Source organism: Stenella coeruleoalba, assembly GCF_951394435.1.
Source record: "Stenella coeruleoalba genome assembly, chromosome: 3".
Taxonomy (NCBI): domain Eukaryota; kingdom Metazoa; phylum Chordata; class Mammalia; order Artiodactyla; family Delphinidae; genus Stenella; species Stenella coeruleoalba.
In genome coordinates, this window is record NC_137148.1 from 32,921,341 (window position 1) to 32,945,548 (window position 24,208).

Here is a 24,208-nt window from a genome sequence, read left to right on the forward strand (position 1 = left end):
ACAAGAAAAATAAAATAACTTGATAAAAATACTCTCTTGGGCAAAGATGAGGACCAATGGAAGGGTTAAAAACAAACTGAATCTATAATGAAAAGCAGGATTTCACAGTGTAGAGCTGTTCATTTTTTTTTTTTTTTTTTGATGCTCTTCAGAAATATTTATTGAGTATTAGGAACCATTCTGGGTTCTGGGATTCAAATTCAGTCCAACTGATTCCAGAGGCATGCTTTTAACCATATAAGGTAATAGTGCACATACGTTTTAAAATTCATGGCCAAATGATTTCTTCAGCTAAATGTGGAATGTATTTTGTGGAAGATAACCCTTCTGATACAGTTGAAAGTTCAGTGAGTAGAGGATTAAGTTTGCCTTTATATGAATCTAGACAAATTCCCAGAATGTATAATACAACCAGAGAGCAGGTAGAACTGTTAGAGTTCATTAATTGCCACACTCTGTGTAAATTTGTCTGAATTCCACTTTTTTTAAACATATTTATTGGAGTATAATTGCTTTACAATGGTGTTAGTTTCTGCTTTATGACAAAGTGAATCACCTATACATACACATATATCCCGATATCTCTCATGTCTCCCTCCCTCCCACCCTCCCTATCCCAACACTTTAGGTGGTCACAAAGCACCGAGCTGATCTCCCTGTGCAAAGTGGCTGCTTCCACTAGCTATCTATTTTACATTTGGTAGCATATATACGTGCATGCCACTCTCTCACTTCGTCCCAGCTTCCCCTTCCCCCTCCCAGTGTCCTCAAGTCCATTCTCTAATAGGTGTGTGTCTTTATTCCCATCTTGCCCCTAGGTTCTCCAAAACCATTTTTTTTTTTTTGGTTCCATATATATATGTTAGCATATTTATTTTTCTCTTTCTAACTTACTTCACTCTGTATGACAGACTCTAAGTCCATACACCTCACTACAAATAACTAAATTTCGTTTCTTTTTCTGGCTGAGTAATATTCCATTGTATATATGTGCCATATCTTCTTGATCCATTCATCTGCTGATGGACACTTAGGTTGCTTCCATGTCCTGGCTATTGTAAATAGAGCTTCAATGAACATTGTGGTACATGACTCTTTTTGAATTATGGTATTCTCAGGGTATATGCCCAGTAGTGGGATTGCTGGGTCGTATGGTAGCTCTATTTTTAGTTTTTTTTGTTTTTTGGGTTTTTTTTTTTTTGTGGTACGCAGGCCTCTCACTGTTGTGGCCTCTCCCGCTGTGGAGCACAGCCTCCAGACATGCAGGCTCAGTGGCCATGGCTCACGGGCCCAGCCACTCCGCGGCATGTGGGATCTTCCCAGAACGGGGCACAAACCCATGTCCCCTGCATCGGGAGGCGGACTCTCAACCACTGCGCCACCAGGGAAGCCCCTATTTTTAGTTTTTTAAGGAACCTCCATACTGTTCTCCATAGTGGCTGTATCAATTTACATTCCTACCAAAAGTGCAAGAGGGTTCCCGTTTCTCCACACCCTCTCCAGCATTTGTTGTTTGTAGATTTTTTAATGATGGCCATTCTGACTGGTGTGAGATGGTATCTCACTGTACTTTTGATTTGCGTTTCTCTAATGATTAATGATGCTGAGCATTCTTTCATGTGTTTGTTGGCAATCTGTATATCTTCTTTGGAGAAAGGTCTGTTTAGGTGTTCTGCCCATTTTTGGATTGGGTTGTTTGTTTTTTTGATATTGAGCTGCATGTCCTGCTTGTACATTTTGGAGATTAATTCTTTGTCAGTTGCTTCATTTGCAATATTTTCTCCCATTCTGAGGGTTGTCTTTTCGTCTTGTTTATGGTTTCCTTTGCTGCACAAAAGCTTTTAAGTATCATTAGGTCCCATTTGTTTATTTTTGTTTTTATTGCTATTTCTGTAGGAGGTGGGTCAAAAAGGATCTGGCTGTGATTTATGTCATAGAGTGTTCTGCCTATGTTTTCCTCTAAGAGTTTATAGTGTCTGGGCTTACATTTACGTCTTTAATCCATTTTGTGTTTATTTTTGTGTATGGTGTTAGGGAGTATACTAATTTCATTCTTTTACATGTAGCTATCCAGTTTTCACAACACCATTTATTGAAGAAGCTGTCTTTTCTCCATTGTATATTCTTGCCTCCTGTATCAAAAATAAGATGACCATATGTGCATGGGTTTATCTCCGGGCTTTCTATCCTGTTCCATTGATCTATATTTCTTTTTTTGTGCCAGTACCAGGGTATCTTGATTACTGTAGCTTTGTAGTATAGTCTGAAGTCAGGGAGCCTGATTCCTCAAGCTATGGTTTTATTTCTCAAGATTGCTTTGGCCATTCGGGGTCTTTTGTGTTTCCATACATATTGTGAAATTTTTTGTTCTAGTTCTGTGAAAAATGCCAGTGGTAGTTTGATAGGGATTGCATTGAATCTGTAGATTGCTTTGGGTAGTATAGTGATTTTCACAACGTTGATTCTTCTAATCAAATAACATGGTATATCTCTCCATCTGTTTGTATCATCTTTAATTTCCTTCATCAGTGTCTTACAGTTTTCTGCGTACAGGTCTTTTTTCTCCTTAGGTAGGTTTATTCCAAGGTATTTTATTGTTTTTGTTGCAATGGTAGATGGGAGTGTTTCCTTAATTTCTCTTTCAGATTTTTCATTAGTGTATAGGAATGCCAGAGATTTCTGTGCATTAGTTTTGTATGCTGCTACTCTACCAAATTCATTGATTAGCTCTAGTCATTTTCTGGTAGCATCTTTAGAATTTTCTATAAATAGTATCATGTCATCTGGAAACGGTGACAGATTTACTTCTTCTTTTCTGAATTGGATTCCTTTTATGTCTTTTTCTTCTCTGATTGCTGTGGCTAAAATTTCCAAAACTATGTTGAATAATAATGGTGAGAGTGGGCAACTGCGTCTTGTTGTTAATCTTAGTGGAAATGATTTCAGCTTTTCACCATTGAGGACCATATTGGCTGTGGGTTTGTCATATATGGCCTTTAGTATGTTGAGGTAAGTTCCTCTATGCCTAATTTCTGGAGGGTTTTTATCATAAATGGGTATTGAATTTTGTCAAAAGCTTTTGCTGCATCTATTGAGATGATGATATGGTTTTTCTCCTGCAATCTGTTAATATGGTGTATCACATTGATTGATTTGCATATATTGAAGAATCCTTGCATTCCTGGGATAAACCCCACTTGATCATGGTGTATGATCCTTTTTATATGCTGTTGGATTCTGTCTGCTAGTATTTTGTTGAGGATGTTTTCATCTATATTCCTCAGTGATATTGACCTGTACTTTTCTTTCTTTGTGACATCTTTGTCTGGTTTTGGTATCAGGGTGATGGTGGCCTCGTAGAATGAGTTTGGGAGTGTTCCTCCCTCTGCTATATTTTGGAAGAGTTTGAGAAGGATGGGCATTAGCTCTTCTCTAAATGTTTCACAGAATTCGCCTATGAAGCCATCTGGTCCTGGGCTTTTGGTGTTGGAAAATTTTTAATCACTGTGTCAATTTCAGTGCTTGTGAATTGTCTTTTTATGTTTTTTATTTCTTTCTGGTTCAGTCTCGGAAGGTTGTGCTTTTCTAAGAATTTGTCCATCTCTTCCAGGTTGTCCATTGTTTTGGCATATAGTTGCTTGTAGTAATCTCTCATGATCCTTTGTATTTCTGCAGTGTCAGTTGTTACTTCTCTTTTTCATTTCTATTTTTCTGAGTCTTCTCCCTTTTTTTCTTGATGAGTCTGGCTAATGGTTTATCAATTTTTTTATCTTCTCAAAGAACCAGCTTTTAGTTTTATTGATCTTTGCACTGTTTCCTTCATTTTTCATTTATTTCTGATCTCATCTTTATGATTTCTATCCTTCTGCTAACATTGGGGGTTTTTTTCCTCTTCTTTCTCTAATTGCTTTAGGTGTAAGGTTAGGTTGTTTATTTGAGATGTTTCTTAAGGTAGGATTGTATTGCTATAAACTTCCCTCTTAGAACTGCCTTTGCTGCATCCCATCGGTTTTGGGTAATCGTGTTTCATTGTCATTTGTTTCTAGGTATTTTTTTATTTCCTCTTTGATTTCTTCAGTGATCTATTGGTTATTAAGTAGTGTACTGTTTAGCCTCCATGTGTTTGTATATTTTACAGATTTTTTTTTCCTGTAATTGATATCTAGTCTCATAGCATTGTGGTCGGAAAAGATACTTGATACGATTTCAATTTTCTTAAATTTACCAAGGTTTGATTTGTGACCGAAGATATGATCTATCCTGGAGCATGTTCCATGAGCACTTGACCAGAAATTGTATTCTTTTGTTTTGGGATGGAATGTCCTATAAATATCAATTAAGTCCATCTTGTTTAATGTATCATTTAAAGCTTGTTTTTCCTTATTTATTTTCATTTTGGATGATTTGTCCATTGGTGAAAGTGGGGTGTTAAAGTCCCCTACTATGAATGTGTTACTGTCAATTTCCCCTTCTATGGATGTTAGCATTTGCATTATATTGAGGTGCTCCTATGTTGCGTGCATAAATATTTGCAACTGTTATACCTTCTTCTTGGATTGATCCCTTGATCATTACGTAGTGTCTGTCTTTGCCTCTTGTAATAGTCTTTATTTTAAAGTCTGTTTTGTCTGATATGAGAATTGCTACTCCAGCTTTCTTTTGATTTCCCTGTGCATGGAATATCTTTTCCCATCCCCTCACTTTCAGCCTGTATGTGTCCCTAGATCTGAATTGGGTCTCTTGTAGACAGCATATATACAGGTCTTGTTTATGTATCCATTCAGCCAGTCTATGCCTTTTGGTGGGAGCATTTAATCCATTTACATTTAAGGTAATTATTGATATGTATGTTCCTACTACCATTTTGTTAATTGTTTTCATTTGTTATTGTAGGTCTTTTCCTTCTCTTTTGTTTCCTGCCTATATAAGTCCCCTTAGCATTTGTTGTAAAGTTGGTTTGGAGGTGCTGAATTCTCTTAGCTTTTGTCTGTCTCTAAAGGTTTTAATTTCTCCGTCGAATCTGAATGAGATCCCTGCTGGGTAGAGTGATGCTGGTTGTAGCTTTCTTCCTTCCATCACTTTAAATATGTCCTGCCACCCGCTTCTGGCTTGCAGAGTTTCTGCTGAAAGATCTGCTGTTAAACTTATGGGGATTTTCTTGTATGTTATTTGTTGTTTTTCCCTTGGTGCTTTTAATATTTTTTCTTTGTATTTAATTTTTTGATAGTTTAATATGTGTCTTGGCATGTTTCTCCTTGGATTTATCCTGCATGTGACTCTCTGAGGCTCCTAGACTTGACTATTTCCTTTCCCATATTAGGGAAGTTTTCAATTATAATCGCTTCAAATATTTTCTCAATCCCTTTCTTTATTTCTTCTTCTTCTGGTACCCCCTATAATTCGAATGTTGGTGCGTTTAATGTTGTCCCAGAGGTCTCTGAGACTGTCCTCAATTCTTTTTTTTATTCTGCTCTGTGTTAGTTTACTTCCACTATTTTATCTTCCAGGTAACTTATCTGTTCTCCTGCCTCATTAATTCTGCTATTGTCCTTCTAGAGAATTTTTAATTTTATTTATTGTGTTGTTCATCATTGTTTGTTTGCACTTTAGTTCTTTTAGGTCCTTGTTAAACGTATCTTATATTTTCTCCATTCTATTTCCAAGATTTTGGATCATCTTTACTCTCATTGCTCTGAATTCTTTTTCAGGTAGACTGCCTATTTCATTTTTTTGGTCTGGTGTGTTTTTAGCTGGCTCCCTCATCTCCTGTGTGTTTCTCTGTCTTCTCATTTTGCTTAACATACTGCGTTAGTGGCCTCCTTTTCATAGGCTACAGGTTCGTAGTTCTTGTTGTTTTTGGTGTTTGCCCCCAGTGGCTAAGGTTGTTTCAGTGGGTTTTCAGTAGGCTTCCTGGTGGAGGGGACTAGTGCCTGTGTTCTGGTGGATGAGGCTGGATCTTGGCCTTCTGGTGGGCAGGTCTGCTTCTGGTGGTGTGTTTTGTGGTGTCTGTAACCTTATTATGATTTCAGGCAGCCTTTCTGCCAATGGGTGGGGTTGTGTTCCTGTCTTGCTAGTTGTTTGGCATAGGGTGTCCAGCACTGTAGCTTGCTGGTTGTTGAGTGGTGTTGGGTCTTGGTGGTGAGATGGAGACCTCTGGGAGATTTTCGCCATTTGATATTACAAGGAGCCGGGAGGTCTCTGGTGGACGAGTGTCCTGAACTCGGCTCTCCCACCTCACAGGCACAGGCCTGACACCTGGCTGAAGCACCAAGACCCTGTCATCCACACCGCTCAGAATAAAAGAGAAAAAAAGAAAAAAGGAAAGAAACATAAAATAAATTACAGTTATTAAAATTTAAAAAATTATTAAAAATTAAAAATAAATAAGAAAGAGGAGAGCAACCAAACCAAAAAATAAATCCACCAATGATAACAAGATAACAAGTGCTAAAAAACTATACAAAAAAAAGAAAAAACAACGAACAGAGAGAACCCTAGGACAAATGGTGAAATCAAAGCTATACAGAGAAAATCACATACAGAAGCATATACATACACACTCACAAAAAGAGAAAAAGGAAAAAATATATACATCATTCCTCCAAAGACCACCTCCTCAATTTGGGATGATTCGTTGTCTATTCAGGCATTCCACAGATGCAGGGTACATCAAGTTGATTTTGGAGACTTAATCCGCTGCTCCTGAGGCTGCTGGGAGAGATTTCCCTTTGTCTTCTTTGTTCGCACAGCTCCTGGGGTTCAGCTTTGGATCTGGCCCCGCCTCTGTGTGTAGGTCGCCTGAGGGCATCTATTCCCACTCTGACAGGATGGTGTTAAAGGAGCAGCTGATTCGGGGGTTCTGGCTCACTCAGGCCGGGAGGAGGGAGGGGTACGGATGCGGGGCAAGCCTGCAGTGGCAGAGGCCGGCGTGACGTTGCACCAGCCTGAGGCACGTTGTGTGTTCTTCCGGGGAAGTTGTCCCTGGATCACGCGACCCTGGCACTGGCGGGCTGCACAGGCTCTTGGGAGGGGAGGTGTGGAGAGTGACCTGTGCTTGCACACAGGCTTCTTGCTGGCAGCAGCAGCAGCCTGAGCGTCTCATGCCCGTCTCTGTGGTCCGCAATGATGGCCGTGGCTCGCGGCCATCTCTGGAGCTCATTTAGGCAGTGCTCTGAATCCCCTCTCCTGGCGCACTTCTGGGAGGTTTGAGGTTTTCTGCCAGCATTCAGTAGGTGTTCTGTAGTAGTTGTTCCACATGTAGATGTATTTCTGATGTATTTGTGGGGAGGAAGGTGATCTCCACGTCTTACTCTTCTGCCATCTTGAAGGTCTCTCTCTAGAGCTGTTAATATTTTAAGATAAACAGTGTGTTCACTTTCTGATGCTTGCATCAGAACTCTCAAATGTGTCTTTATCTCTGTAATTTATTGTGTTTTCAAAATTACCAGTTGCGGATTTTATGGTTTCAAAGTGATTAATACCAGAGATTTGCTTTTTCATTAATCTGATGATATATTTTGTATGTCAATGTGTCATGTAAATATAGAGAATCTTGTTGAGGATTCAGCAGCATAAAATTAGAGGAAGCCTCATATGGCACAGATGTTCCTGTGAGAGCACTGTTACTTTTTTCTTCTTAACATAATCATAGAAGAGTGTGGATGTTCTGGTCAGGAACACGGTGATAAGATTCCAATTATAACCAGATTTTTTATATAAGCAAAATATGGTTCATGATAAGACTGAAAACATTCAAATACTGAAAGTAATATTTAGATGAAATGATATAGTGATTGGAGCTGAGGGAAGTAGAAATAGTCTCACATGAAATATTAGCCACTTTAATGCTATGTAATGAGTACATGGGGTGTACTATACTATTCTATTTTTGTGTCTGTTTGAAATGTTCCTTACTATAGAAGTCTTAATATGATGTTCAGAATGTTTTCAATAACAGTAGAATAAAAAAAAATACAAAGCGGGTCACAAAATGATAAATGCAATGTAAACTTGATGTATAAAATATAGAGAGGAAAGAATTAAAACAGTTCAAGATATAAATAATAATTGACTATTGAATGTGAAATAATATTTTTTCTATATATTTCTAAGTTTTATGAAATTAATCTTAAGCACGAGATATAATTGGAAGCATTGAAAAAATTTAGTTTGCCTATTACTCATAAGAAAGAACTGGAAGAAAGTACGTATTGATACTAAAGTCAATATTAAAAAAAAAAACATATGAAGCAGAAACTTCCTTAATCATGTTACTACCATACAGTAGAGTGTAAAAGACAATCTTTGTTCAAAACAGAGCTGTGGGGATTCAGGTTTAGCCTTGTGGTTTAGCCTTTGAACCCTGGATTGAGTTTAGCCACTTTCAGTCTTTGTGACTATGGACAATTTACTTAATCCAAGTTTTCATTTCCTCACAATTGCAAACATACAATAGTACAATTATGCAACTGGACAAACAATAATATGACATACTTCATTGGGCTTTATGAGGAAGAAATGAGATAATCTGGCAAAGCACTTATTCCAGGGTCTCAAAAATGTTAACTAACAGTCACAGCACGGCCTTGTCAGTGGCTCTCTAGTATTTCATTCATACAATTTAATGTCCTCTTATTTTACTTTCTTTTGATGTAAAGTTAATCAGTATAACTGTTGGTAAGATTCTTTAATGCCTATGACACTTTGATGTGGTGAAGAAGGAATGCTAACCATTGTTTGCAATGTAATTAATGATCAGTCTATTAAAGTTTGCTATATAAAATCAGTTTGATGTAGAAAAATAATTTATTAAGATATTGAGAAAATTTTAGAAAGAATCTCTGGGGAAAAAGTCTCATGTAGTTAATGTGGTAGATTAAAGATAGTTGCAAATTCCTTGTACTTATTCCACTGAGATGTGGAGTCTAATCCCTTCCCCTTGAATGTCAACTTGCCTTAGTGTCTTGATGACCAGTGATACTGTGGGGCTTCCAAAGCTGGATGATAAGAAGCCTTGACACTTCTGTCCAAGTCTCTTGGAATATTCACTCTTGGAACCCAGACACCATGCAGTGAGAAACCTAAGCTATATGGAGAGGCCACATATAGATGCTCCAGTTTCAGTATCAACTCTAATTGAGTTCCTGGCTACTACTACTAGTCATGTGAGTAAGCCTTCTTGGATGTCCAAACCAGTTGAGCCTTCAGAAAACACTAACATCTGCATCCATTTGATGGCAATATAAGAGATCCCATGGAAGAACTAACCAGCCTGAGCTAAGTCAACCCACAGAACTCCAAGAGATAATAAGAAATTTTTGTTTTAAGCCACTAAATTTGGGGGTTGTTTTGCCATGCAACAATAAAATACTTATTTAATTAAATTCTATTTTTAAGGATAAAAGCAAAGATGTTATAACAAAGAGACCTGAAAATGCAATGGCTTAAATTAAGACACATGTGTATTTCTTTCTTATATAAAATTCCACCCTTTCTAGCTGGTAGGGCAGCTCTTCCATAAGGCCATTCAGGAAGGGAAGTTCCTGCTATCTTGCCCTAGGCCTAGAGTATTGTCCATTCCTCTATAACAGAACTTGGGTCACTGCACATCTGTGTCCCCACCTGCAGGGAGAAAGAGGAAGTCCATAGTAAGCAGCTTGTCCTTAAGCTGAACATGATCCATAAATTGCAAACACAAATGTGTTCATATGCTTTTGACCCAAATTTAATCACATGGCCCCATTTAGCTGCAAGGAAGATTGAAAATGTTTGTATTTTACATCTGGGAAGCCATGTGCCAGCTTAAAATCTGAGGATTCTTTTATTAAAAAAAAAAGAAGAAAGTGAGAATAGATACTGAGGAAGGCTAGCAGTTTCCACTAACTATGTCTGAAAAAAAAAAAAGTGGAAATTTAACCAGTTTAAAAGTGGAAATGACCAGCTTTCTTAAACACTTAAAAGAGGAGGCAAAACATATACAAATATGAAAGCTACAAAATGCATTACTTTTTAAAACTATCAGTGCTGTGGGTTTTCTCCTCATTATTTCTACCCTTATAATTTTCAGTCTGTTTACAATAATAAGTATTTCAATACTGTTCTGGATTATAACAATTTTACAAGACTTCTCCCAGTCCCCAACACGCACACAATTATATTGTCTATAACCCACTAAGGGTATATGACTTGTGTTACCAAGCAGTCAATTCGTGGTCACCTCATAGGATCACAGTGATGCAAACCTGAGTGACTAATGATGAGTCTGAGTACTGGTGCTTTTCTTTGAAATCATGTTTTTAAAGTTTCATTTGGCCTATGTTACAAAATCCATTCTCTTGCTATTCCCTATATTACCCCAATGCACTAGCATTATGAGAAACATTTGTCTCTAATAGGATAGTAACATAATATTGTGTTGACCCAAAGGCAACAGATTTCAGATATCAAAATGAGGTGGAAAACAGATTGCCATACAGATATTTCAAAAAAGATGGTCCAAGGAGAACAAGTTAGAGACCTTGCCCAGATGGGGAACATAAAAATTGTTCAGAAACTGAGGACCGAAAAGAGTTGTGAGCTGTGTAAGGAGAAGTTCTTGAGCGACGCGGCCAAGAGTGGGGCTTGAGGGCTCTTCTCCCTTCACCGCAAGGCGAGAGAGAGGGGTTTCACTGGGATTTCTCAGAGAAGTTGCTGCGTGCTATCTGTAGCTAGGGGGTGTTGAAGTTTACTGTTAAACCTGTCAGAAAATGTACAAGAAAGCAGAGGCCTACACGACCTACTGCCAAACCAGAGTGGAATATGAGAAAAGGATTCGAGCATAAGCCAAGAAGTTTGCTCCCTCATAAGTAGCGACCTGTGGCATCGTAAAAAGGAAGGGATTGGTGTGGCAAGAACTTGTTTACAAAATTTTTGCAAATCTAACGTTGCTCTCTACAATTACTGGTCACCTGGGGAGGGCTGGGCAGGCACCATTTTCCATTTCCGCCACTGGTACAGTCTTGGTTCACTGAATCGCCCAGTTTTTCATACAGGGTCTCTTCCTTCACTCTTTTGTATTTCTGATTGTTAGGTAAAACTTGCATAGAAGCTCTAGAAGAAGAAGCAAAGGAGAAAGCAAAGGTGGCTGCATTGGGCAGTCCTTACTCCCTACGTTTTCAAGGCAAGGATGGATAACTACTTCCCATGAACCAGATGTGGAGCCACATAGGTAAGGATAAACAGATCTGGAGCCATTTTAAATGCTGCCTAAGAGGTCACCTTGGAGTGACAATGGGACCCTGAAGGAGAGAATCTCTGTTTATTGGGCCACCAGAAAAGCAGGGTTAAGGGTAGGGGAAGTAGCCAGCTGGAGGAACATGGGTAGCCAACATCATACACCATGATTCTCACCATAAGCCTTGGAGGAACTCACAAAAGCATTCAATACCAATGAGGAAAAAAACCACCCACAACCTGCTTTAAGGATCTGACATGCCTAGGAATTGTATAGCCATTTTATAGAGTACCCGCAGATAAAACCTTTCACAACCCTATTTATACAGCTAGAAATTCAATCTACATTTTATAAATTAGTATGTACTTAATAAAAGATACAAGATACTCACATCTGTTAAAACTCTTCTGCTCACTAAAAATAAGTTTTAGATTAAGTATATCCTAATATGGTCACTCTTCTTTTATAGTATAACAACCCTGCAACATGTTCTACCTATTAATTTTTATCTTTTAGGCATCATTATGATTCATATCACAACCTCAACTTTCCATTTAACTATAATTATGATTCTGCTAGAGGTGTTTGATCATCACAAACTGAACTAGAAGCACTTTAAGCTAACTCTATTACCTTTTTGTATGCTGAGATTTTTTTGAAAGCACACTTGATTTCTAGCAAAACCAAGATTTTCAAACCCATATTGACTTTTCCCTACCCCAAGACATGGAATCAGCTACTTTTCGAAGATACTTAATGCCTACAAATGGAGAATAGTATTAGAGGTCAGATATATGAAGAATCCATATGTGGTTGCTCCCACTGAACATTAGTGATGGTCAGGATGATACTATTAGTGGACCACATGGGTCACAACACTGAAAAGAGATATTTTAAAATCATGAATTAAAACTAATATATGCAAATGTAATACTAACATTATTACATCCTTTTCAAATTTTTTCCAATATAAAAACTTCCAATTTATTTTCTTTAAAACATACTCATATAATTTTTTAGTCTCTCCCTTGAACTGTATTTCTCAGTTATAATCCATTTATATCTCACTGATCACCATCCTGTGGTCACTTTATTGACACGTTAACATGGGAATATTGTAACTGCTGTACTGGAATCTGATTCTCAGACTCTGGAGCCTGACCTCTGATGTTATACCTGGTAGAGACTAAAGTCTTCCCCCACGAGAAGTTTAAAATAAATGAGGGAAACAAGACAAATATTTCAAAACAAATCACCCAGTAACAAAATGCTAAAAAATGTGCAGTATGATGTAACACAATATGTGAGTTGGCTCTCCCCACTGCTGAGCACAAATGTGTCACATTTCCAGTAAGACCTCATACTCAATCTATTTTGCCCCCAACTATGAGTAGGAGTCATTTCAGTTGTTTTCTGAAAATCCTCTCTTCCAAGTCCTCTCCTTTAGCAGTTTGGCAGAACTTTATATATATGATCAGAATTGCTGCCCAAAGGTCTTCTATCTACTACTCTTAGGATCTTCTATTGGGAAAGCAGACAAGGAATCCTGTAGATATAATGAAATAACAAGGAGACTCACAAAGTATTATGGGTGCAGAGAGGACGGCCAACCAATGCATTTACAGGTTACTGCTCAAGGTTACTTGCCAGAAGGTAGGACTCTGAAACTGAATCTACACAACAAGTGGAGATTATTCCAGAGAATAGGGATAGAGAGTGTATTTTAAGCAAGGGAAAGTATGGACAAAGGCCTGGAGGAAGTGGTAGTGAAGAACAATTTTGACTGTAGCTTTGACAGGAAAGAGAGAGATTCTGGATGGAGAGAAGAGATAAGTCTAAGAAATGGGAAGAGAAAGGTTTGAGAAGGCCTCCATGAAGGGCCTTCAGAAGCATTACTCTGGGTGTAGTGTGGAAATGTGTTTGGAGAGTGACAAGATCCAAGGCAGGGAGACTGGAGTTAGAGAGCTGTTCTAGAATTGGAGAAACAATGGAGGTAAAACTAAGGTGGTGGTGTGGTAATTGCAAAAAGCAGAGCAATTTGAGACCTTATTAAGGAGCACAATGAACAGAATTTGATGGAATAATTAAGGAACAGAATTCAGGACAGCCTTCAGGCTGTTGTTTTGGGAAAGTGGGCATATGAATTTTTCTGTTTACAAAAATGGAAAAACTCAGAGGAGGAGCACGATGGGATTGAATGAGGGTGTGCATAGCACATCCAAGGGGAGATTTCTGTATGCAATAGATGGATCTAAGGGGAGGGTTCTGAGCTAGAGATATGGACTAGGTAGTCAGAAGCATGTAGCCTATGAGAGCAGGATTGCCAAAAGATAGTATATAGAGTGAGGAAATCAGAGGAGTAAGGAAAGGAGAGAAGAGGAGAGTCTAAGACAAAATTCTGAGCAACATTTATTTAAGGGAAGGTCATACAGAAAATAAACCACCAAGTTTAACCAAGGAAGTCAAGGGGAAACCAATAGTATGAAGTAACTGGAGGCAATGAAAAAATGTCCTTGTTGAAGGAAGAAGTGACCAACAACGTCTAATAGTTTTACAAATTAAATTTCGGAAAGACACTACCATAAATTAGGAAACTCTAGGAGTCTTTAAAGTCAGTAGAGATGAGAGAGACAAAGAAGGTTAAGGTGTGGATAAATATTCTAAATATAACGTGCAATGTCTAGGAACAATTATTACATTGTTTATTGTTAAAGGAGGTAAAGTTTTCAACACAAGTGTTTTTTAAAATTTATTTATTTTATTTATTTATTTTTGGCTGCTTTGGGTCTTCTTTGGTGTGCATGGGCCTTCCCTATTGTGGCGAGGGGGGTTACTCTTCATTACAGTGCACGGACTTCTCATTGCGGTGGCTTCTCTTGTTGCAGAGCACAGGCTCTAGGCGTGCAGGCTTCAGTAGTTGTGGCTCTCAGGCTCTAGAGCACAGGCTCAGTAGTTGTGGCACATGGGCTTAGTTGCTCCGTGGCATGTGGTATCTTCCCAGACCAGGGCTCGAACCCGTGTCCCCTGCATTGGCAGGCAGATTCTTAACCACTGCAGCACCAGGGAAGCCCAACATAAGTGGTTTAAAATGCAACAATGTGTTTCGCAATCACTGGCAATCCCACTGTTTGGCATGTTGGCTGGTTAGTGATGCAGTACATCCCAAAGGAAGACAGAGTTCATTTTATTGACAAGACTTTCCACAGTGTCTTAATCCATTTAATTAAACAGAAACTAGGTTTCCTTAACTGTGTTTAAGGTTAACCACCATTTTAAACCCTTCTTATAAATTCTCAAAAGCCCACTGACCCACATTGCTCCTGTAAATTTGAAATTGAAATTAAAAGAATTATTTTGAGTTAAAATTTCTAACTTTTAACATTATCCCCCATTTAAGCATGTCTTTTCCTAATTTCTGTGAAAAATGACACGTTTGAATCACATTGCTTACCTGTGTATAGAGTGAGTTTTTGGTGGTGGCAGGTGATATTAATCAATGTTAAAAAGGAATAAAAGGGCCTCAGATGCAACATAAATAGGAAATGATCAAATGCATCTACCCACATTTTTGCACTACCTCACCTCCTTACCAATTGTTCCAAAGGCAATTAGTCTAACAGAAAAGCCACTTCAAGGCTAAAATATCAAAGAACAAGTAACTAGTACAATAAAAGTTATTAAAGGTATTGAAATGATAGTGCTTTATTACTTCACAGATTATTAAACAGCTATTCAATATTTTTTTTCTAAAATCACCATTAAAATTAGTCATTAGAACCCTCAAGAAGCAAAGCCATCAAACTTCAGAAAGAACGATTTTCCATGGTTAGGTTTCCAAGTGAAAAGAATCAGTGATTCTTTGTGAAATGTGTATTTCCATGGAAATAAACCGCCATGTTTGGTTGGCATGTATGATATACAGGGCCCACTGTAAATTCTTCTCAATAAGAAGATACTCAGAATTTTCTAAAAAAGTGTTTTGCTTATCTGGTAAACTTTCTGGATACTATTAATAGCAGTTAGAATAAAGAAACCCCAAGATCAATCATAAACACCATTTAGCTGATAGTGCTATGAACTAGGCAATTTTCCAAAATTTAATGAACAAAGCAGGGATCACAAATTCAGATACCTGCAGGAAACAGGAGGTTAGTCATCAACTGAGGAGAGGACCAAGTACTTCAATGCAAGCAGGATGATCAACAAAAGAACTCAGTACTGGGGATCTATATAATAAGGAGTGGCAGAGATTAAGTAAAGTAACATTATCTCAGTTTTCAATACAAATAATATTTTAATGCAATATATTTTTTTAAAAATCCAAATGAATGCAAAACAAGCCAGGATGAACAAAATATCAAAAGGCTAAATACAGAATTAGTAATAATGCCCTGCAGAGCCATGCTGAAACCTGAGGCAAAGGGAAAAATCGGTAAAACTGATTCTGTCATCAAAAATATTTGCTCCATATGAATGATTATAGCAGAATCAATTGTGCATGCATATATATATATATTTACAAAGCTATACTAATTTTATGATAGTCATTTATCTTGCAATTCAATGCCATTTTTTGGTACTTCATGAGAACTGATATTTTCAAAGGATAGCTAAAATGATGCTTTCGTTACTATCAAGGTTAGGGAGTCCAAAAGGAGAATCAATTCAACAACTTGTCTTTGAAGTTGTTTAATTATGTAGTATGATTCCTGCTTATTAGATACATCACCTGGGATTCATTTAGAGGTTTGCATCAAGAAATAATTCAGTAAGTTTATTGTTTTGCCCTATGAAATTACATGATATTTCTTCCCAAACAGGCAAAAAAAAAGAGGTGGTCATTAAACTTAATCTTCTAATATATACCCATTAAAACGCAGCTTTCTTTTCAGTTCAAGAGCATATCTGTTCTGTCATTGATCAAATAAAGTTAAGGACTGTGATAAATAATGGTGTTTAGAAAAGTTTGAAAATTTTCTATATCTAGCCATTTCACTTAAAATCAATGTTTACTAAGCCAGTCAAACTTTTAGCCTAAATTCTGAAATTTCTGATTCATTAAATTGTACCATCCAAGTTCAAATTCAACTGCAATCAAAAATCTCTTTCAAGTGTCTCTAGTTATACCCCAATAATACCAAAATATGAATTAGTTGAAATTCATTTGGTAACCACATACTTTTAGTTCACATGACCAAATATTTAATTCACTTAAATAATTTTTCAATTAGCACTGCATGAGTGTTACAAAGATTATAAATTCTTAGTTCAAAAACTCAATATCTCATGATTTGAGTTCATGACTCTTCCCATGAACTAATCTTAGACCCCAAGTGCTTTCAGGCACTTATTATATAAGGGGGTAGATAAACTAATACACATTAAACATTTAAATCATTATAAACAGTAATATAAGGAAGTACTAAATTTGATATAACAAACTGACAGATTATAAATCTTGTGTAGATAAAAATGATTAATATTTTTGTTGATGTGTTGTCTTCATATGATAACTAATTTAACTTTATAATTACCTAATAACAAAGGTAGTGTCATTTTCCCATTGTTCAATGAGGAAAATTAAGTTCTGGAAGTGTAAATGACTTGCCCAAGGCTGCTTGACTGCTAAGTCCAGTGGGTAGGAAAACAAGGATGTAGTGTGTGTGTGTGTGTGTGTGTGTGTGTGTGTGTGTGTGTGTCTCCGTATGTATACATGTGTGACTGTGTTTAGCATTTATGGGTGATGGGGAGACAATCACAAGTATATTAAATATAAAAAATCACAGGAAGATGGCAATGTGCATTTCTTTTTTTATTTAATACCACCCTAATAATTCCACCCACCTCCTTTTTGAAGCTCTTGGATCTCTCTCCTTAACTCACATTAATTTCACAATTTGATCCTAGAGAACTGAGTGGAGATAGCTTTAGGACTTGTCGATTTAAAAGAAGAATCTTGGAACAGTAAAGTGAAAGTTGAAGCACAACTTTTAAGTCCAGCTCAGCTTAACATTAAGACTTTTTTTTTTTTTTTTTTTGCGGTACGCGGGCCTCTCACTGTTGTGGCCTCTCCCGTTGCGGAGCACAGGCCCCGGACGCGCAGGCTCAGTAGCCATGGCTCACGGGCCCAGCGGCTCCGCGGCATGTGGGATCTTCCCGGACTGGGGCACGAACCCGCGTCCCCTGCATCGGCAGACGGACTCTCAACCACTGCGCCACCAGGGAAGCCCAACATTAAGACTTTTAAAAGAAAGTATCAGACACCTATCAAACACCATCACTGACACTAACACAGGATCTGTGACAAATATAGTGAAACACATAAAGGCCTTATTGAAAAAATGAAAATGTTTACAACTCTTGACCATGTAGGACTATAAAATCAAACTACATTTTCACATTTACTATTGCAACCTTTAATGAAAAGTCATCATTTCTTGAGATCTGGAAACTATTAAAGAAAAAAAGGGGATTTTATTAATATAAAATTAGAAAATTAAATAACTTCTGAGTGAATTTCTGTTATGTCCCTATAACATCGTATCTTGTTTTCAGCCAGTTTCCTCATTGGAGAAATCTTACATGCAAACTCAAGTAGAAATATAGTTACTAATTTGGTTTGGCTTAACATTCATGAAGCACTACAAACCTTCTTGCATTATCACAAGAAGCTTGTTGGGGGAGGAAAATGATGTCTTAGAAAGTTGAAGAAGAGACTAAGTCATGCTAGAGTCTTACAGGGGGCCACCATATTGCAGACCTCAGGAACTGCCATTTATATTGTTTTCTCTGTTTGCCCAGGTAATGTCTATTATAGAACACAAAGATCAGGCAAGTTTCTTAATTTCTCTTTTAATTTGCTGTTATTTGAGATGAATGATAACTATCTTTTGGGGTTGTCTGAGATGTAAATGAAATAACATACAAAATAGTTCTCATGGTGCTTACATAAAGTACGTACCCCAAAACTTGCTCCTTTCCTCTCCACTCATTCCTACAGGATGCCTGCATCTCGTGGAGCAAATCTTATCACTTTTGCTACCAGATACAATGCAAATATCTTGGAATCTTTGGTTTGTTACAGCCACTGGAGCTCAGCCAGTCACTGGTCTATTTTTGCCTAAGATGAGTAAGAAATTCTATCACTCATAGCAGAGGAAGCCAACAAAGGTTTTCTTTCCATTAAAAAGATAATATGCTTTTAGGTAATCATGTCACTCCTATTTAAAGCAGCATATCTCTTCAAACATCCTTTATTTTCTTTAATTTATTGCATTAGAGTTCTGCTTTATTTTTAGGTATCTGTGCTAGACAAAGGAGAACTGTCTAGATTGGAGTGTCTCTGTTACTTCTGACATGAATAAATATTGGACTGACTGGAACATGTGCTAATATCAGAATCCCAAATACTTCCTTAAACATCATATTATGAAACTTCGTGGTTTCACATATATATTTTTCCACTGTAATTATATAATGACTAAGCTTGGTTAGTCAAAAAGCATCCTTAGGAATATTGCTTGCCTTAGAAAACTACCTTTGTGTTGTATGAATGAATGAATCTGAACATTTTAAAAAGATAAAAGCTGATAATGCCAAATAAAAGATGACTTTAGTTAATCCAGTGGGGATGAAAGTCACATTTTCATTAAAATCATACTTACTGGTTGCTGGGCTAAGTTTTCTTTTTCTACTTTTAAAGTATTTTGCTTGCAAAACAATACAAAAAATCCTTAAAAAATGAATAAAATAATGATACATATCGATTCCTGTAGAGTTTTATTTCTAAATAAGAGTATACAAATTAGAGTTCATCATGCTGAGCCAATAATTTCTTACACTGGTATGAACTAAAATATTATTTATTAAGCAACTTGTGTCAATTTTCATCTGTGCAATGACTCTCATGTAAGAATACATAATAGAGAAGCTACAGCTGAGATCATTGGTGGCGTCACTGGGATAAAAGTCCCAAAGTAAATTGGAAGTGATTCTTTGGACAGAAAAAGAAAACTCATAGAAAGAGGAATATTTGGTGACTATAAGCAAATTTGGTAACTCCTCCTCTTTCCTTCCTGAGTAATTTGGTCCTAATGCCCTGAAGTCACACAGGACAAACTAGGCATCTAGGTGGAGGCAGGGCTCGGTGTGGAGTCTTGAGGACCAAGCAGGGTGAGGAAAGCAGCTATGTGCCAGCAGTGACCAGTGTAGGATGTCAAAGTCCAACAGAAGGAGAAAGGCAGAAAGCCTAAAATGGGGAGTCAGAGTCTGAGTAGGATGAGGAGTGTACATTTGCAAAGGGATGTCTTGTCAGAGTCTAGGTGGAGCGATGAGGCTAGCCACACATGGAAAATATTTTGATGTGGGTAACAGAGCCCAAATAGTAAAGGATGCATCTGCTTGAAGAGGAAGCCAGCTGTGGGTGTCAGAGGGACAACGGTACGGAGGAGACCTCCAGCAGTGCAGACGTTCCAGTGTGAAGAGGGTGCCTATACAGAGGTGTCCTGAAGTGGGGAGCAGTCAGAGTCTGAGCCCAGTGAGATGGGAGTTGATGAGGGTGGTGGGGAGGGGACAGCGTGAGAAATCAGAACCTGAGCAGTGAGAGTGGGGACGGGGTACAAGCAGCAGTGGGAAACTGGTTACATACAGGGGTATCGAACAAATTAAAGATATTAAGGTTAATGGAAGGTAGATTGGTATTGCCAGAGAAGGGAGCTGCAAATACAGAACTGAAGAAAAGTGGAATGAACTCTGTGGTTTGGAGTTAGAATTGAAGATATTGACATGAAATGTGTGCTTTTCAATACATGTTGATAGATTTACTTATAGACATAAATATGTGTGTATACGAAATATGTATGAATGTGTATACATATACTCTAAGTTCTGTCCACCGAGACAGTCTGCAAATAATGATAGCCCGATAGCAATGAGTACATCTTCCACTCAAATGTCAAACCTGGCTTCTAATTATTATTCTCCACTTGGAGGAACTAGGGTTCCTTGGAGAAATGGCTGAGTTCAGCTTGGGCAAGGAGAATGCAAAAGGAACCTGGAACATCATTTTATGCCAGAAAACAAGTACATACTCAAGAATGATAGGAATATGTCAAGAGTTCACAGAAGCTAGCTTGAAGGGTCTTCACTGGACAAATCTGAAACAAGTTGAGCATCAAAGTAAATAATGATAGTAATGTCCTGTGACCCACTGAATAAAATTGGAAATCATGAGTTCATATTAATATTCCCAAAATAACAAATGAAAACTTTAATGAGGAATTGGATACTTACATATTTTAAAATACATCCCCACCATACACTTATGAATTAAAAAGAGAAAAATAGTAAGTTTTTGGTGGAGAAGACTGGCAGATACCACCCCTTAATCAAGGGATCAAAGTATATGTTAATAATATTTAAAATATTAAGATCTGTACCACATAATATAAGAAGTAGAATACAATATCACTTCTGTGATATTCCTCTCAAAGATGTACAACTTAAATCATGAGTAAACATCAGACAAACTCAAATTGATGGATAGTTTGTAAAGTAATAGGACTGTAATCTTTGAAAATATCAGAGATTAAAGAGACATGAAAACAAAGTACAGCACCTGATTATGAACTGGAAACTTTGCTGTAAAGGACAATATTGAAATTGGCAAAACTGGAATGGATCTAAGGTTTAAAAGGTAGAAATGTATCGGCTCTAACTTCCTAATGTTGATGGTTGTATTATGATTATGCAGGAGAAGGTCTTTGTATGAATAACATAGTGGAATATTTGGAGGTGACTGGGCATCAGGTTGGCTACTTTTCCTCAAATAGTTCAGGAAAAAAATTCTTACATTGTACATGTAGCTCTTCTGTAACCTTGATATTGCTTCAAATTTAGCATTTATTTTTAAAAGAAGAGCAAAAATCTACTAACCTAATTTATGAAGCAAGGGTCTCAGAATGTACTGACAGGTGTAATACAACAGTCAGTCAATTAACATTTATCTGCTGAGTTTTCACATGGGTTCCAGCAGTCTACATGACAAGACGTGGCTGCTAATTAATCAAAACTAAGACAGAAATATATGGAAATAGTGGATCTCTTGATATATGTATACTGGCATTAGATGAAATCAGCAGTCAAGAAGAAAGTGACCCATGTGACCTGGAAAGGACTCCAGGTGAGATAATCAGTACAGGCAGGATTTCAGGGTGCAGAATGAGCATGGGTTCAGCAAAGGATGGTCAGGACACCAATATGACAAAGAGCAGAAGGTTTGCAATGGAAAGTAGTACAAGATAAAGCAAAGGCAGACAGAACATGGAGATCCTTAAAAGTGATATTAAGGTGTGATGGTGAGATGGGTAGCTTGCTACTCCAAGCAAAAGACCCACCTTAGCAGGTAAAATTAATTAGAACAAAAATCTATAATCACCTTTCTCTTGATTAGCTGGCAACTAAAGCGATAATTTTCAAGTGTCTTTCCTCAAAGGTAATCCTATTTAGAAGCCCAATGTATACAGTAGATAAAAATGAAGTTGCTATCATTGAATATAGAGTGGGAAACCCAGAGCCTGGCCTCTTGACCTGTCTTTGCAACTATGACCACTGACATTCTGCTGAGGAAGGCCTAGGACTCAAGGATCTCAGATGGAAGATCACTACAGTAGAGCAGTCTGAAGAGGATCTCAGAGGTATTTATACTTTGAAAGGTGCATCTTCAAGTGGAAGGGTCCACAATAGCAAGCATATATGCTGTTTCTCTTTATCTCTATGCACTAATGTATCAGTTTGCACACAAACCACCCATTCTTACTTCTGCCTGAACTTTCTAGGCCAAATGGAGTTGTTTTAAATAAGAAACTTTAAAATCTTTTCTTTCTCCATAAAATGATCATTTGGCACCTCTCTGTAGAAATATATATGGAGATAATACATTTAGCATTCAGTTAAATACTTTTGAATCAAATATATCAAATTATTTTCTCTATCAGGTAGACATAGTTTATAAAAATCTGGTTATATAGTCATTACCTTCAGGGATCTTCTTGAAAATATATGAGACTCTGGTCCTGGAAGAGATCCCTTAACTGATTCCAGATTTCAGCACCCCAGAGTAATTACAAATTATAGACTAAGGTTTCTTCAAACTTGATATAATTAAAATAATTTCAGAATATTAAAATAACAGAATATTGGGAAAAATATACTCAGAAATAAAATAATATTTAACTGTAATTTCCTCTGAATAAAGTAATTTTCATTTTTAATAGGTATTGATAAAATATAATAGAGTTATCAAATATAGACTATTATGTTTAAATTTTCATTTATTTGATAAGATCTTAAAATTGAGTCTGAACTTTTAATTTATCTAAGCCATAGTTGGGAAATGTAAAAATACCTGTAGCTAAAATTGAAACAATGCACTGTATTAAAACCATCACAAAATGTTAATAATCTTGAGGTATCTTGAAGTTTGGATGTCTCTGTTTATACTTCCAAAATCACAACTATTAATAATTATGTTGACCACTGAGTTTCTTGCCAATCCATGTTACCCAGATTTTACACTTTCTTTGGTGTGCAATTCTTCTTCCCTAATAGATGCAACATTTCCATTGTCAGATCATCCTAAGATTTAATCCTAATGATGGGCCGTGGTGGTCAAGGAAATGTATGAAAGCAGGTGCTGAAGAAGGAGAGCATTGTCTTGTAAGACACTTACCTCACTAGAGGTAAGCAAGGGAGGTTTTATCTTCCAACAAGGGGAGCAGGTCAATTTTGCAGACCCAGAGGGTTCAGGAACTCAAGGAATTGAAGGATTTTCAGTGCATCTAGCCTAATATGCCCCGTTTCAGGTCTCAGGATCATACTTTCTCCCTATCAAAGCCATTACCGGTGATGGATACTTTCCTAAGCTGAGAACAGTTTTCTCTCTTTCATAGTCAAGTACCATGCCTGGTTTTCAGATCTGTCTTTTCTCTGGCTTCAAGAGATGAGAGTCTCTTTAAATACTGCCAACTAGACTCTCTACCTTTCATACTTTGCTTTAAATTCATAACGAATAGATCTGAGCTTGTCATTTTCTCTTTTCTACACACAAATAGTGTTTAGCAATAGCTACTCAATTCCAGTAATACTTACATTTAACCAGTTTCCTCATAGTTCTCAAACGTCATAGACATTGACCAGTTAATCTATGCCCTTCCACCTGCATCTTATCTAAGTTCACCATCGGTGAAAGTTTTAGCAATCACAAAACCAAAGCAAGCCACAGACTATCAACTCTTCGCCTACCAAGTGATCGGGCTCTCACTGCCATCCAGCTAGTGAATTATCTAACCCTAGAGTCCCACCTTTAAAGCCTGCTTCCTGGCACCAATTTCAGCACTATCTCTGTTAGGTTCTGTGTAGATAATTTATTGATTAAGGATTCTCAGGAGAAAGGGAGTAAGTGAAACAGTGTAAGGTAGAAAACAACAACAAAAAAACAAACCAAAACAAAACAAACCAGAATGTGGCCTCAGCTAGAGACTAGCTTTAGTCTGATTCCATGGCGAGTCTGAAGCACAAATTGCATCTTAGAGTTGGTTCTACGTTGGGCAAGGGAATCAATCTGGCCCATTTGTCAGTTTTCAGCCTCTGGCTGCCAGGGATGGAAGGTAGGGAAGTGGAGCTACAACCTCCTAGGTAATGTTGTATCTGATTCAGCTGAGGTTAACCCTCCTGGGAAGGACCAGCTGTGAGTTTTCAGCAACCAGTCCTTGGGACTACTGTGGGGTAAGAGCTCCAGCCTGGTAAAGGAGATCTGGGCCACTCCACGGTTCAAACCAGGATACTCTTGAGAGTAAAAGGGACAGCTACTGATAAGCATGCAAAAAAAAAAAAAAAAAAAAAAAAATCAAGCATAAACCAGATGAAGACCATCCCAGGCAAACAGGAACGTATGCTCATCCTACCTCCATCCCATTACTCCCTTGCTACATGGAATAC

At 37.5% G+C, this 24,208-nt stretch overlaps 1 protein-coding gene across 6 annotated transcripts in view; it reads right to left on the reverse strand.

The window, feature by feature from the left end:
- The window catches only part of LOC307183458 (uncharacterized protein), a 921,334-nt gene that overhangs the window by 382,509 nt on the left and 514,617 nt on the right, over positions 1-24,208 (reverse strand). For 3 of the 6 annotated variants that reach the window (XR_013827469.1, XR_013827470.1, XR_013827471.1), the window contains exon 5: positions 15,345-15,438. The exons of the other annotated variants lie outside the window; for them this stretch is intronic. The gene's annotated coding sequence lies outside the window, so the exon portion shown is untranslated. The remainder of the gene's footprint in view (positions 1-15,344; positions 15,439-24,208) is intronic. 6 annotated transcript variants of the gene reach the window in all.